Source organism: Pogona vitticeps, chromosome 3 (genome assembly GCF_051106095.1).
Source record: "Pogona vitticeps strain Pit_001003342236 chromosome 3, PviZW2.1, whole genome shotgun sequence".
In the NCBI taxonomy this organism is placed as follows: Eukaryota; Metazoa; Chordata; class Lepidosauria; order Squamata; family Agamidae; genus Pogona; species Pogona vitticeps.
This window is the reverse complement of record NC_135785.1, coordinates 9,059,809-9,073,009: the sequence shown is the minus strand read 5'-3', so window position 1 is coordinate 9,073,009 and position 13,201 is coordinate 9,059,809. Positions and strand designations below refer to the sequence as shown.

The following is a 13,201-nucleotide window of genomic DNA, read 5'->3' as shown; positions in this document are numbered from 1 at the left end:
AAAAAGTGTCTATGCACAATTGAAAAGGGTGGACATGATGATTGAGGTAATGCAGACCTTGAGAAAGTTATATTTTCAGACTACGGCATGGCTGTTCCTGCAGTTTTGGCTGGAAAAAGTTACTTTTCAAGCTCTGCCATCATGTTTCCATTGGATTATGACTATAGACTGCTTGTTGCAAATCCTGATTACCTGATAAAAAAAGAGGAGGGGATGAGAATTCCCCAGCTTTTAGGAGAAGCTACAAGAGGGTGTTTCTCATCCAAGTTTCAGAACGGATCATGGTGTTTAGTCCTCTTTGCTATGACTGAGACATAGAACTTTCATCTTCCGAGGGCAAATCTCATTGAATCCCAAAAATTGGGTACAAGCCATGGTGATAGACTCTTCACACGCCTTTTAGAAGAGGTAGCTGTGTTAGTCTGTGCAACCATTACAGGAAAAAATAAAATAAATAAAAATAAAAAACAATAAAAGAACAAATAAAAACATTCTGGCACCTTAAAGACTGCTACATTTTAATGTGAGCTTTCATGGAGAAGTCCACTTCTTCAGGCATAAGAGAAGACATATAACATGGTAGATTTCTGTACATAATACCAAAATACAGAGATTGTGATTGCTTACAAACTTGCAAAATATATGAGTTAACACTGGGGGTGTTATCTTCTGTTGCTATTCAGATCTGTTCCATCAAAACTTGTATTAAAAAAGGGTATAAGAACACCTGGCATGGAAAAACAATGACTGAACCAACATGGATGTTCTTTGTACTAAGGGGATTGGCTTTTTTACAATTGCTAATGACCTGTCTTCGAAGCTTCGAACATGAATCTGACCAAACTCTGGGAGGCCGTGGAAGACAGGAGGGCCTGGCGTGCTCTGGTCCATGGGATCACGAAGAGTCGGACACGACTTAACTAAACAACAATGACCTTTAAGACTTTTGCTGGATATTCTGTTCTTTTGTAGGAGATTTTGTAAATAATGGCAATGGTGGGTGAATTGCCCCAGGCGGTAGAGGGCAGCCAGAACGCTTAGCCATGTGTGCAACTTCAGAGAACCACACTTTTTGCAATGAATCAGGGGACAAAGGGCTCTGGAGATGCCTGAGAGTTTTCTGTATGTCTGGACCGGGCAAACTTTGTCTTTTTAGGGCCAAGATGTGGCTGGTGACTGTGATTCCTATCAGAATGTTCTCCCTCTGATTTTTGGACTCTAGCCAGAGACGACGCAGGCACTTCTTTGGTAAAAGCGAACTCTTTATTGTTTAACAAGTTGAACGGATCCAACTCAAGAGTCAACCCAATATGATTTCCAACGACTTTCCCTCCAACAATCCCTTCCCTTTTGGTGAATAAGTCCCTCGAAAACATACAGAGGGGTAGAACTAACTTCTTGGCCCTGTTCCTTGGTTTGGGCCTCTTGCCTCCGGTCATCACCTTCCAAACCCAGGACTGATGTGGGTAATACTCATCCCCCAAACAGTTCCAATACAGTGGTGCCTCGCTATACAGTTAACTCAAATGACAGTTTTTTTCGCTAGACATTGACTTTTTGCGATCGCTATAGCGATTCGCAAAACAGTGATTCCTATGGGGGAATTTCGCTGGACAATGTTTGGTCCCTGCTTTACAAACTGATTTTCACTAGACAACGATTTTGAGGGTTCCCTCCACGCTCGCGAAACAGGTGTTTTCGGGACCTAAGCTTCGCAAGACAGTGATTTAAACAGCTGATCGGCAGTTCGCAAAGCGGCTTTCCTATGGCTGATCTTCACTAGACAACGACGATTCTTCCCCATTGGAACGCATTAAACAGGTTTCAATGCATTCCAATGTGGAAATGCTTTTCGCTAGACAGTGATTTCAGTGGAACGGATTGTCATTGTCTAGCGAGGCACCACTGTACCTTCTTGCCCGGGACTGGTCTTAGACGAGCCTTGAAGGGACCCATCCCAGGACTCATAATTCCAGCCACTTCTACACATACCCAGTTATCTCTATTGCGAGCTTCCCACTCTCTCCTCTCTCTTTCTTCCTTCCACTTCTTTCTCTCTGCTGTTTGGCCCCAACATGGTGGCTTCCTATATAGTTGCCTTTTCCATTCCCTTTCTTCTCTAGATTCTTTGAATGTCACCCATTTACCAGTCCATGGGTCCTCTTTGGCTATTCTGACCCAGCCTTCCTCATTTCTTTCTCTCTCTTCCACCGCCCAACAACTTTCTTATGTTGCTCCTGCTGTCAACTCCCCCCTCTTCTTCCTTCACACCTTTTTTTCATTGTTGTTTAGTCATTAAGTCCTGTCCGACTCTTCGTGACCCCCATGGACCAGAGCACTCCAGGCCCTCCTGTCTTCCACTGCCTCCCGGAGTTGGGTCAAATTCATGTTGGTCGCTTCAATGACACTGTCCAACCATCTCGTCTTCTGTCGTCCCCTTCTCCTCTTGCCTTCACACTTTCCCAACATCAGGGTCTTTTCTAAGGAGTCTTCTCTTTTCATGTGATGGCCAAAGTATTGGAGCCTCAGCTTCAGGATCTGTCCTTTTTTTATCTCCCTTATTTTCTGCCAAAATAGCTCCCCCTATTGGTGAATCTTTTCCCGGGTCTTTTGCTTCGGTGCTTTTTACAGCCATCATTTCCAAACCTCTCCTCTAAGGTTATCAAGTATAGTTCCTCTGAATGCTTCCCAATGGATGGCACATATCTGGAGAATGGTTCCATCACTTCTTCTGTCCCACGTTGACCTGCTTTCTAAAGCTCTCTGTAAGCTTTGTTCAGCCACTGTTCATCTCTTCCTCAAGTGCATGTGAGGAGGGTGGAAGAATGGAAAGGATGGCTGCTGGCTTGGGGACTCTAATATGCAGAGAGAATGCCACCCTTACCTGGAGAAAAATATTGCTGATGTCTAGTGTATGTAATAACATGTCTGTCCATGTGCGCGTGCATGGTGGTGGTGGGGTTGTTTCAGTGGTTTCCTTTCCCATTTTAAGTTATTGGTCTCCGTAAATTATTTTCAGAAAAAAACACAAACATAAAAGAGCAACTTTGTGGCCTCTTAAGTCCTCTGTCCCTGAAAATTAGCCTCGTTCGTTTGGGTTTCTGTAAACTGCACTGGACATGTACAGCGTCATCTCATTCTGGTGCTTTGTTGGGCCAACGAAGGCGGAGGAGCGGCCAGGATTGTCAAGCCAGATAAAAACCATACATTGCGAAAAGAGGGTTGTTAGAATCATCTTTCTGCACAAGGGAGTCCAGAAACCCCAAACAGGCTAACTAGTACTTGGAAAAGGTCTCACCCTTCCCCCGCAACAACTAACTTTCTTTTATGCTAACCACTTAGAAATAGAAATGGGTTTTAGCTTTGCAACTTTTAAAGGTTGCTGTTTGTGCCCTACTGGCCCATGCCTTGTGATCAAATTAAAGATGAAGCCTATTGTTTTAAATAAATTCTGATGAGAAGTGGTTCTGTTCAAGATACTCTAGTATATTTGGTATCGAGTTTCTCAGCACAATTCAAAGTAATGGTTCTAACCTATAAAGCCCTAAATGGCCTGGGCCCAAACTATCTCACGATGACGTCTCCCTTTACGAGCCTGCTCATATATTAAGATAATCAAGGGAGGCCTTTCTCTCAGTCCCACCACCTTCACAGGTGTGTTTGCTGGGGACACAAGAGAGGACCTTCTCTGTGGCTGCTCCCAGACTCTGGAACTCCCTCCCACTGGAGGCCAGGCTGGCCCCATCTTTGCTGTCTTTCTGCAAGCAGCCAAAGACCTTCAAGCAAGCTTTCCCTTAACGACTGGCCAACTGAGCGGGGTTCTTAAATAGATTGCTGTGCCTTACTTGGACCCAAAAGCTTTACTGCTTTGAATGTGTTGATTCTGTTCACCATCTTTTATTGTGGTATCTGTTTGATCCTTTTGGAAAGTACACTTATTGTTTATAGCTTTAAATATTGTCTTTTAATGATGTAAGGGTCCTTCTTAAGGAGAAAGACAGGGTAAAATATTGTAAATAAATAAATATAATATTAAGACCATTTGTTTAGTTTGAGAGTGAAGAACTGAACGGGGCCATGAAACTATGTTCTGAAGCAGTGGTTCCCAACCTTGGACCTCCAGATGTTCTCGGACTACAATTCCCAGACGCCTTCACCACCACCTCTGCTGGCCAGGATTTCTGGGAGTTGAAGTCCAAGAACATCTGGAGGCCCAAGGTTGGGGACCACTGTTCTAAAGTACCAGCATTTATGTACTTGTCTAGCAAGAGCAATGGGAGAACTGAAAATCCAGTAACAGTGGCGGCAGTGCTGTTTCAAGTTCCCCTCTAGTACAGACACAGCCATGAGTGGGAGTGATTGGAACAACAAAGAGCAAAGGAGGAGCATTCTATTCAACACCACCATGATCACAAGCCACAGATTGTGGTCCAGTCTTGTAAGAACATTAGCATTTTATAACAAAGTACAGGGAGTTAGTGGACTTCTCCAGGAACAGCTACTCCAAAAATTTGTCATTAAGTAAACATAGGATATGGTGCAAGAAATCAATTCAGGGATAGTGTGGGCAGAAAGAACCCTTAACTTGGTTACAGAAGCCCCTGATGCTAGTAGTCATTACAGAGGAGATCCTATGTCTTGCCTTAGAAAATGGTTACTTAGAAAAGATGCGGGGCAGGGGAAACAAGGTGCCTCATTGCCTGTTGATCCCCCCTGACCCGTAGTGTTTCAGCTTCCACGTTACAGGGATGTGAACATAATTTCTGTATGCCGTACTAATACTGTGTCGTATGCTGCCAAAAAACATGGACTCTTATAGGCCTCCTCCAACTAAGTTACTCTCTGATTCTATGACTGCTTTGTTGTTAAGATGACTGTAAAGACGTTCTCCTGCAGAGTATCCCAGCTGTCAGGAGTGAGCAAAAATGCTATCGCCGTTACGCCAGAGACGAATAATTGCCAGGCCCCGAATGCTGGTTAAAGGGCCTGACTGAACAGAAGGCAGCCCTTACATTCCTTCACCGAGTGTAAGACCGGTCTCCAATCAGCTGCATTAGGGCTCAGTTCATTTAACTAAAGCCAGCAACTTGGTGTGTGTTACAACTGGCTCTAAACCGAAGCGTTAATATCTCTGGCTCAGGGGATCCCCTTCTGCAAACAGAAACCCGACTCGTTGTTTCATAAAGCAGTCTCGTTCTCTTTCTCCCTACACGTTTGTCATGGAGTGGTGAGTGGTGACGTTCATTCAATTTCCTGCCCCAAGCCAGCCAACTCTTGGTTGTAGGAATTAACCCTAAGAACCCGAAGCTTCTTTTCTCGGGTTGGCCATGAATGGGCTTGATTTTCAGCAGGGCCAAGAACTCCTGCCTCCACCACAGTCCACCCAGCACCTCTGTCTTTTAGAAAAGCAGGATATGAACTGGACGGAAATGACCCATTAAGATCCCGACAGGCAAGTTCAACCACTGGATTTGCTTGGCTAACTCTAAAACACGAGTTCAGAACTCCAGATCTGAAAGCAAAGGTACAATTCCCGTCAAGTTCCTGTATTTGGTGTCAGTGGTAGCACACATTCTTTGGAACTGAAGGGTAAGGAGGGAATAGCAATTTAAGTAAAGGTTAAAGGTAAAGGTTCCCCTTGACATTTAGTCCAGCTGTGTCTGACTCTAGGGTGCAGTGCTCATCCCTGTTTCCAAGCCATAGAGCCAGTGTTTGCCCGAAGACCGTTTCCGTGGTCACGTGGCCAGCGCGACTAGACATGGAACGCCGTGACCTTCCCAGCGAGGTGGTATCTATTTATTGACTCGCATTTTTACATGCTTTCAAACTGCTAGTTTGGCAGGAGCTAGGACAAGCGACGGGAGCACACTCCGTTGCATGGATTCCATCTTACGACGTCTGGTCTTCTGACCTTGCAGCACAGAGGCTTCTGCGGTTTAACCCGCAGTGCCACTATGTCCCTAACTAATAGCAGTTTACTTGTCCACAAAGAGAGGGGAACCGACTCTAACCAATACTCTGCAGAATTGATAAGCTAGGAACCTTTGTCACTGTCCACAGTGAAGAAAGAGTAGAGCAGAAATAGTGTTTCTGTGCATTTGGGTTCACAGAAGGTAGAAAGCAGTTGAGGTTAGAGCCGGCCATGCATCTTAATTTTATAGAGCAGTGGTTCCCAACCTTGGGTCCCCAGATGTTCTTGGACTAAAACTCCCAGAAGTCACTGCTTGTGCTGGCCCAGATTTCAGGGAGTTGGAGCTCAAAAACATCTGGAGACCCAAGGCTAGGAAGCATTGTTTGAGCAGTGGTTCTTAACCTTTGTTACTCGGATGCTTTTGAACTGCAACTCCCAGAAACCCCAGTCAGGACAGCTGGTGGTGAAGGCTTCTGGGAGTTACAGTCCAAAACTCCTGAGTAACCCAAAGTTAAGAACCAGTGGTCTAGAGGACAGTCCTCTATCTGAAGGTCTGTTGAGTTCAAGTCTGCTTTAAAAATAACCGGGGGGGGAGGGAGAAGTAAGGTGTGCTGCTTATATACCGCCCGATAGTGCTTGAAGCACTCTCTGGGCGGTTTACAAGTTAATGATGCAGGCTGCACATGGTGCCCGCCCCCCAGCGAGCTGGGTACTCATTTTACTGACCTCAGAACGATAGAAGGCAGAGTCAACATTGAGTTGGCTCAAGAAAACAGAGAAATAACCTTACCTTGAATTTGTCCGTACAAAGGACCTGACGGACAAACTGACCATCTCAAACTGGCCAAAGTCATCCCTACTATAGTGACTAGGACCACCATTCTCCCAACCACCCCTTTTGACCAACAACCTCTTGAATTCTCTGGGAGTTCAAAGCCAGAGACCCATACCTACAGACACTTACATTTTGGTGGCTTGAATCAAGGCCTGATCCTCTATGATGCTAAAGAACAGCAAAGCTTCTACTCCTGGCCCCATTGCAGCAGCTTCCTCCCAGTATGCATTATGGCAGGAATTGAGCCCTTAACGCCATCCAGCCTCCAAAGAATAGGCCTCGATCCAGGTGAGCAAAATAAAGGTGTCTGCAGGCGTTTGGCTTTGAGTGGAACTCCGAGAATTCTGTCTGGAGAATTCTGGAAGTTGCAGGTGAAAAGGGGGTGGTGGGGGAAAGGCACATCCCTAACATTGAGTGTATCATGCTGCTATTTATGTTATAGGAACCATTTCTATACATATACATTGCTAGAAATTGGTACCCTGCTTTGCTGCTTTTTTGAGCATGCATTTCTCTCTCTCTCTCTCTCTCTCTGAGCAATGCAAAGGTGGTTGCTCTAGTTGAAGGTCACAACAGAGGAGCAGGGAGAGCCATCATTGCTACTTGCCTACAACGCCTGTTAAAAAAAAATAATAATAAAGGTGGAAGGGTCCCACCCTGTTACTGGGTAGAGGGATGGAGTCTGAGCTCTATCAGGCAGCCCTGGGTTCTCTCTGTAAAACAAAAACTGTCAGATCTTGTGTTGTAAACGGAAAGCCACCTGCCATGTCTTAAATTAGTAAATACACCCCAAATGTTCTGTTGAAGGTGAAGCAAAATTTGAGAGTTACAGAAAACACATTTACCAGTAAATTATTCATCCGCTAAAACATCTTTGAACTCTCTGGTATGAGTGTTACTGACAAGTGCAGGAAAAGGGATTAAGAGGAAGGGTTCTCAGTGTGACATTTATGCAAATTTTATTTCCACGTCTCCCCTTCTCCCCACACAAATGCCCCAGCCAGAACTCAATCGTGGAGTTCTGGAAAATGTCCCCCCCCTTTACACCTCTTTCTGTTCTACTCCCCACAAATAGATTTTGCCAGGGTGGTGCAATTCTTTGGATTGTGGTGCTGTTTGTTGTCTACCTTGAACTCTGCTCACTTTGCAAAGGGGCGACCTCCACAGAGTGGACAGTGCATGGACTGTACAGTGATGGGCTGTTTGTATATATAGATGTGTATGCATGCATAAGGATGTCTTTAAATAATTCACACTCCCTCACATGATGCTTTAAACACATTCTTTGGCTTTGCCCAGAAACTTCACCTTCTTATCTCAGGTACCAGGAAATCTGAGACACTGTTATCAGCAAAGCAAGGTTTGGGAAACACTGAGATTTATTATGCATGTGGCAAAAATAGCAAATTAGTTTTTGAACATTCTCTAAGGCTTTCTGTCTCCTCCAAGAAAAGAGAGGGACGGGAACTCAAGAAACGAAGAAAGCATAATTCAGTGGGCTAAAAACAGTCTTTGCATGTTGAAGTTCCAAGGTTAAATCAGTGGAATTTGTGACTGAAAAAAAATATGTCTGGAAACAGGTGCTAGGAAAGATACTTCTCTGTCCAAGCCTGGCATCAGATAAAACCTTGGCCTGATCAGGCCTTCCATAAACCCACCTTCCATAGTCCCAGTAACACTCCAGCTATTGCAGAGCTAGATGCTGGCCATGGGAAGGTTGCGCACCAGCTGAGGATTCTGGGAGCTGTAATAAAAGGAGTCACTTTTCCAAGCCTTGACATGGGGTGATAGTGGCCAGATTCCAATCATTCTTACAATGATTGTGTAAGTCATTGCTGTTCATTAATGCCGTGCTATCAAGTAAATTCAGACCCTTTCAAGGTTTTTCTAGGTAGAGAGTGCTCAGAAGTGGTTTGCCATTCCCTTTTTGGAGGGGAGCCCTGGAACTGTGCAGCTTGCCCAAGGCCACCCAGGCTGGCTCTTCTAAGATGCTCAGCCAGATACCTAACTCACTGGGATATCCAGCCAACTGTTCTTTTCCTTGTTGTTTAGTCGTTTAGTTGTGTCCGACTCTTCATGACCCCATGGACCAGAGCATGCCAGGCCCTCCTGTCTTCCACTGCCTTCCGGAGTTTGGTCAAATGTTCATGTTGGTAGATTCGGTGACCCTGTCCAACCATCTCGTCCTCTGTCATCCCCGTCTCCTCTTGCTTTCACACTTTCCCAACATCAGGGGCTTTTCCAAGGAGTCTTCTCTTCTCATGAGATGGCCAAAGTATTGGAGCCTCAGCTTCAGGACCTGTCCTTCCAGTGAGCACTCAGGGTTGAGTTCGTTCAGAATGGAGTTATTTTCCTAGTCAATCCCTAATAACACAATCATGTGGCCTGGTTGCTTGATGGACAGCCTAAGAGATAGAAAAATGTTGCCTTTACCTGCTGAAAAATAAAATAGGATTTTGGTCATTGGATCTGTCCCAGAGCTTTGCCTGTAATGCATTGACTTGTGGAGACATGAGAGAGTAAGAATGTTCCTTTACTAATCTTTTAACATCAGCATATTATTTTAGGAGTGTAGTGAGCCACAATATTCAAAACATTGCTTTTTGATGGACCTTGGTGAGGGGGGGGGTTACCTCACAAAATTGTTATGAGCATAAAGGTGGGGAGAAGGGAGGAAAACCACCTTGAGCTCGGTGGAGGAAAGACGGAAGAGAAGGGGGGGAAAAGCAGCCAAGGAAATAATTCTCTCTCTCTCTCTCTCTCTCTCTCTCTCTCTCTCTCTCTCACACACACACACACACACACACACACACACACACACACACACACACACACACACACACACACACACCAATGTAGAGGATTCAAAAATAATAATATAATAAAAAAAACTATCAACACTGTACTTGATATAAGTATAGTTAGTAATGAGTGATGAGTAATATATAAAAAGTCTCACCGACACACCTGACCATTTAAAAATAATGTTGTAAATTCTGCCTTGTGTGCACCCTACATTTACAACACACCTTCAGTTCTCTTGGCTGCCTCTCCTCCTCCACAATTGTTCCTTGGCTGGGTTCTCTGAACAGCTTGCTTTAGAAGATTAAATTTCAGCATTCACATCTTTAACTTCTTCAAGGCCGGCTTTCAGCTCCCTTATCTCGTTCAGCAAAGGATTGCCTTTTTCCTTTGGGTGGAAGTACAACTCCTCTTTCTCGCAGGATGTAGGTGTTACAGTTCTGGTTTCTTCCACCTGTCTCATCACAAGCCCTGTTTCAGCATTTCTGGAGCTGGTTGTGGATGCTATGAATTTTCCCCCGTGCAGAGACCACCCTTCTCCAACAGAGAGTTACAGCTCCGTGGGGAGAGAGAAAATGTGGGTTTAATTGTTATGAGACTCAGCGGAGTCAATCCAAGCCATTTTTCCTGTCTGACGTGAAGGGTATGAAGCTACAGAAGATAGTTTAGAAGTCCCAGGACAAGCTGTGTTCCAGGAGGGAACCTCAGCTGAGTTTGGACGGCACGGCTGAAATGTTTTTGGTGCTCTCTCGTGGTTCCGACTCAAGGCAGGCATCACACTCTGCCTAACGGAAGGGCCGGGTCGTGAGAATCAAAACAGCAAAAAGTGTCCTCATTGTTGACGTGGTTCTGTGTTAGCACTGTTGCCACTGGCTTCTCCCCACTGCTACTTTTAGTATCTAACCCTCTGCCCTTCCACAATAGATGCTTCCCTCCAACTGAAGTTGGAGAATTTGGGAAGCAAAATTCAACACAAAAACTAGAGTGAAGGGGACTGTAGACAAGGAGACACGCAGTAAGGGTAAGAACAGAGAATCAAGGAATCTTGGAATAAAGAAACCTTTAGAAGCCCAAGGAACAAGAGACTTTATTTTCTGCACTGTAATGTTGAGCTAGCTGGCTGGATAGCTCAGTGGTTTAGATATCTGGATTTGGAGCCAGAGGCGGAGAGTCCAGTTCCTGGCTGGGCTTCCGGCAAGCAGAGCCGGTCTGTGTAGCCTTGGGCAATCTGCACAGTCCTGGGGCGCCTCCAGAAGAAGGGAATGAGAAACCTCTTCTGTGTATTCTCTACCTCGAAGATTCTGGAAATGGTTGCCATAAGTTAATACTGTATTGACTTGATTGCACATGGTTATTGATATTTCGCTACCTAGAAGGCTACTCTGTTTACCCATGGACTTATTAGGGCAGGTTATTTCAAGCAAACCCTGTTTGAAGTCGGTGAGCACTCCATGAGAATTGGAGGTCCTACAGCTTAGTTCAACCCCAAGAATTTTTAATACCAGTTTAATCTCTTTCTTTTGCAAAATAAAACATGAAGCCTAATATTAGCCAGTGTTGGGAAGCTGGGATAGTACAGTGAACAATGTTGTGGTCATGGCCACCCTGCCTTGGGTTCAACTAGAAATTTCAAAAGAAAAGAGGGTCTGAGAGAGAAGGACAAGGTACTGTATCTTTCACCATATCCTGCTTGGTCCCCCAAAATAAAAATTTTCAGCTTCTCACAGAGAGTCAATTAACGCACATGAAGAGAAAAAAAACAACAAGCATTTCTCAGGCCCCAAAGAGACAATACTGTTAATATGTTATTAGAAGCAGTATTCCCTCAAGAAGGAAGAAAGATCTATTGATCTTAGCAGGAGCTTGCCTCTCACGGCATGTTGCAAATTAGCTGGCTTTTATTTTATAACTGATTACTGGGATGTTAACATAGTCATGTTAAGATATCAGGGGAGGCCTTTCTTTCTGTCTCACCATCCTCACAGGTATGCTTGGTGGGGACTCAGGAGAGGGCCTTCTCTTTCGCTGCTCCCAAACTCTGGAACTCCCTACCACTGGAGGCCTGGCTGGCCCCATCTTTGCTGTTCTTCTGTGAGCCGGTGAAGACCTTTTTCTTCAGGCAGACTTTTTCTTTGTGACAAGACTGTCTAGCACTCATTTTAAAACAAGATGGTTTGCATTTTGTTGCTTCTACCTCTGTTTTAGTAATGCTTTACCTCACGTTCTTAATATAATGTTATTAATTCATGAAGGATTTGAATAGTCCACTGCTTTTAGCGTTCATATTATGTTTTAATGATGTGAACCACCTTGGGTCCTTAGGAGAAAGGTGGGGTAAAAAAAATATTTGAAGTTAAATAAGCAAATAAATAACCTACACATCTAATTGTTGAGGTTGGGGGCTTTTAAGGAATTGGATATCTGGTGGGCAAAGGATGTGACAGCAGCAAATACCATATTTTTCCATGTATAAGACTCTACATTTGTCTAAAATCTTTAGACTAAAAATTGAGGGTCATCTTATACACGGAAGTAAGCTGAGGCGAGAACAAAAACAAGTGGAGGGGAAAGCAGGGATCAAAGCAATCCTGCAGAGCTTTTATCCCTTTCCCCCTACACTTGCTAAGCCCCACTTAGATTTCTTAATTTTGGATTAGAAAAGTGGGGGCGTCTTATACACAGAAAAATACAGTACGTTTTTCTGTTAACATAGCAATGGGATCCCCCGCTTGTCCGATTCAAAAAGATTGAGGAATCCTGCTTGGCATGGTCCAAAGTCTGAATTGCCTGCCTGCAGAACTTCAAGAGGGCAGCGAGAACACATATCCCTGTGTGTACATGTTGATCAGTGCTGCAACTACAGAGTCAGAAGCTATCTCTTGAGATTGGCTTCCCATTGGCAAAGTTCAAAAAGTCTGCTTTCTCTTGCCCTCTCTTGCTTTGAAAATGATTAACCTCAACGCTCAGTGTTCTTTGTCACAAGGCAGAATCGGTTGTCCGCAGCCCAAATGAGGCGACGCAGATTTGCTGATCCCTCCGATTGGCGCATAAAGGGGAGGCTTTCTCTGACCCGCTCCGCAGCTGTGGCAGCCTGACATAAAAAAGATTGTCTGGTAGCCTGACTAGCAGCTGTTTGTTATCCCCCTACCACTCAAGGGTATCTTGACATAAAAAGCAGCCACAGCAACATTAAGTAGAGCAATGACAATAAACAGAATGGCTTGATAAAGAACAAACCATGCCAGACAAAGGCAGCTTGGCTTTGTTTAGATAAAACAAAGCGACAAAAATCAGTAAATGTTGCCACGAGGCTCTTGGAAGAAAGAAACACAAGGGGAATGAAGTCCGATGGAAGGATGGAGACTTTGCCATAGTTATCGGTGCAATGGACTCTTTCTGACGGTGGTTTTTCAGTTGCTGGAGACAGATCCTGAAATGATGTCATGCTTCAGTCTAGGTCCTACCAGCGCCCCATCACCCATCGCCCTAGACGGCTGAAAGCTTTTACTGGGTGGCGAAGATATTTCTGAAAGTTGAGACTTTCAGCTCCTTCCTCCTTTTTTTTAAAGAAAAGAAAGCAAAGCCGACTTCTGGCCTTTCATTTACAGTTGCTCTTGGAAGCTGGCAACTGCCAAGGGAAGCCATTCTAGAGG

General features: G+C 44.6%; 1 long non-coding RNA gene across 1 annotated transcript; it reads right to left on the bottom strand.

Moving 5' to 3' along the window:
* Positions 1 to 8,523: 8,523 nt before the first annotated feature.
* On the bottom strand, positions 8,524 to 10,618 carry LOC144587982 (uncharacterized). The gene is made up of 2 exons (XR_013543253.1): positions 9,776 to 10,618; positions 8,524 to 9,182 (listed from the first exon to the last, which is right to left on the bottom strand). It is a non-coding gene; the product is annotated as an uncharacterized LOC144587982 (long non-coding RNA).
* Between the last annotated feature and the right edge of the window lie 2,583 nt (positions 10,619 to 13,201).